Here is a 2,606-nt window from a genome sequence, read left to right as displayed (position 1 = left end):
GTTTCTTGTATTTTATTAACTTGTCGTGTGAGATTTTAAGAATTTTCGCAGGCATTTAAAGTGATCTTATACCGTGTAAATCAATAAGATTTCGCAGGTATAGAGATCCAATTTATATGTACAATCAATGGTTTCAATGACCAACCGTTAAAACCAACTATCTTTTTATAATCTAAATAATCCATTTAAGTTCCGTGTAAGATTACGAGAATCTTTGTAGGGACTTAAATTAATCATATTATCGTGTGGGATAATAAATCCTCGCAGATATAGTGATCATCCATTTTTATAATAAATAAATAATTTTTGTAAATAATCATATAGTATACAATTTAAGAAACTTAATTAACCAAATTAATATATTTAAATTGTAACCATATTTACCAATTATATCTTTTAGTCATGTGAGATTTTTGAATCTCCGTAGGCTTCTAAGATCATCGTATTATCGTGTGAGTCAATAAGACTCTGCAGGTATAACGATTTAGTTTTTAAAATATATATACATATATATTATATAATTAATTAAATCAATTAATTAAATTTAATTCCTGTATCGTGTGAGACTTTAGAATCTCCGTAGATATTTAGGATAATCATATTACTGTATAAGTCAATAAGGCTTTGCAGGTATGATGATTAAAATTCTTCAAAACATGTATATACATACTTAAAATATATTTTTAATACTTAAAATGTACATAAGAATATAAATAAATAAATTAAATTGCCAAACTCTTCTATCATGTGAAATTTCAGAATCTTCACAGATACTTAGAGCAATTGCATTACCGTATGAATCAATAAGGTTCTACAGGTACTGCAATTAAATTTCTGATCATAAAATATAAAGAAAAATAATTTTAAACCCTTTCCTTTCTTTATTCCAAAAATTCAAAAATGGAGAAAATAATTAAAATTAAATTACCTTTTGCAATTTAAAATACACATATCAAAATTTCAGAAATTGTTTTATTTACAAAATAGTGAATTATTTATAATTAATTTCTCTTCAAAAAAATATTTTTATACCAACAACTTTTAAGCCCGAACTACGTGGACTTTGATCCCCATCATAGGGTACGTAGGCCTCAGAGTCTGATTCTGAATCAAGTCCGTCCTCCCTCGTAAATAAATAAACATTTCTCACTTAATTCTTATCATTTTTATCAAACACATAAATACAAAAGGGATAATTAAAATAATTATAAAACCATATTAAAAGAGCACAACAAACTTCAGGTAACCGTTCTGACGAATGGGTGTTGTGGGGTGCCTAGCACCTTCCCCACACTCAACCAACTCCCGAACCTATTCTTTGATTTCGCAGACCACCCTTATCCTCCATTTAATCGGTTTCCCGAGATTTACCTCAAAATCTTGGTGGCAACTCCTCGTTCGATTCGGTTCCCACCGCGAAGGCCGGGACCTCCGCTCGCGCGCCGTCCGCGTCGCATTTTCCCGGGTGCGATAGGAGAAATTAGGATGGTCTCTCCATGAAGGGTTGTAAGTACTAGAATAAGCTCCTTGCCTTTGCCTCCCAACGTAGGATTGTTTTCCATTATAGATAGCATTTACTTGTTCAAACTTAATAAGACAATTGCTTTCTACATGCATAGGTGAGTCACAAAAGTACAAGAATAAGGGACAAGTGCTTGAGAAGTACTTACATTGCTCACTTGAAATATTTGTGGAGCCAACATTCTCCCAATCTTGGCAGCTAGCAAGTCCACATATGAATTATTAAGAATTGAGGAACCTACCATATTCACATTTCTCTTTTCCCTTGTAGAGTATTGAGCACCACTTGAAGCCATCTTGTCAATTAGTTCCCAAGCCTTTAAGGAAGTGAGGTCAATCAAGCATCCACCACTAACGGCATCAATGTTAACTTTGTCTCTTGGAATTAAGCCCTCATAGAAATATTGGACTAAATTCTCACTAGAAATTTGATGGTGTGGGCATTTAGCCAAAAGGCCTTGGAATCTAGTCCAATACTCATAGAGACTCTCATCCTCTCCTTGTTGGACTCCATAGATTTGCTTCCTCAAATTGGTGACTTTGGAATTTGGAAAGAATTTATCTAAGAAGAGTCTTCTTAGCTCGGCCCATCTGCTTACTTTCACATAAGAAGGGTAGTTGAAATACCACTCCTTTGCTAAACCTTCAAGAGAAAATACAAAAGCCTTAGCTTGAACATCATCAACATTTACATGCATAGGCTTCATAGTATCACAAACCAATAGGAGAGTATGCAAAAACCTATGGCAATCCTCTCCCGGTAACCCATGAAATTTAGGCAATGCATTAATCAAAGAGGTTTTAATTTCAAATTGAACATTAGTAGGAAGAACATACAAGCCATAAAGATTATCATGCTAATTAGGTTGAGTTAATTGCCTAATGCTCTCTAGGGTTATGCAAGCCTTCAAATTCATTATTAACATGGCCATCATCATGCAAATTCTCATTCCCATTCCCATGGCCCTCATTATGCACATGCTCATGTCCTTAGATACCTTCCATTGTTGAATTACAAACCAAATGAGAATCAAGAATAGGTTGTGATCTTCTCAATCTAGAAATAGTTCTTTCAATTTCTGAAT

The 2,606-nt window shown here is 33.5% G+C and overlaps 1 non-coding gene across 1 annotated transcript; it reads left to right on the top strand.

Moving 5' to 3' along the window:
* The first annotated feature begins 1,947 nt into the window (after positions 1–1,947).
* Positions 1,948–2,054, top strand: LOC129312271 (small nucleolar RNA R71). Its single transcript, XR_008593515.1, has one exon. It is a non-coding gene; the product is annotated as a small nucleolar RNA R71 (small nucleolar RNA).
* The last annotated feature ends 552 nt before the right edge of the window (positions 2,055–2,606 follow it).

Source organism: Prosopis cineraria, unplaced genomic scaffold (genome assembly GCF_029017545.1).
Source record: "Prosopis cineraria cultivar Desert tree isolate PC_DT_omini unplaced genomic scaffold, ASM2901754v1 PC5, whole genome shotgun sequence".
Classification (NCBI taxonomy): domain Eukaryota; kingdom Viridiplantae; phylum Streptophyta; class Magnoliopsida; order Fabales; family Fabaceae; genus Prosopis; species Prosopis cineraria.
The sequence above is the reverse complement of the archived record's forward strand: the minus strand, read 5'-3'. Positions and strand labels throughout refer to the sequence as shown.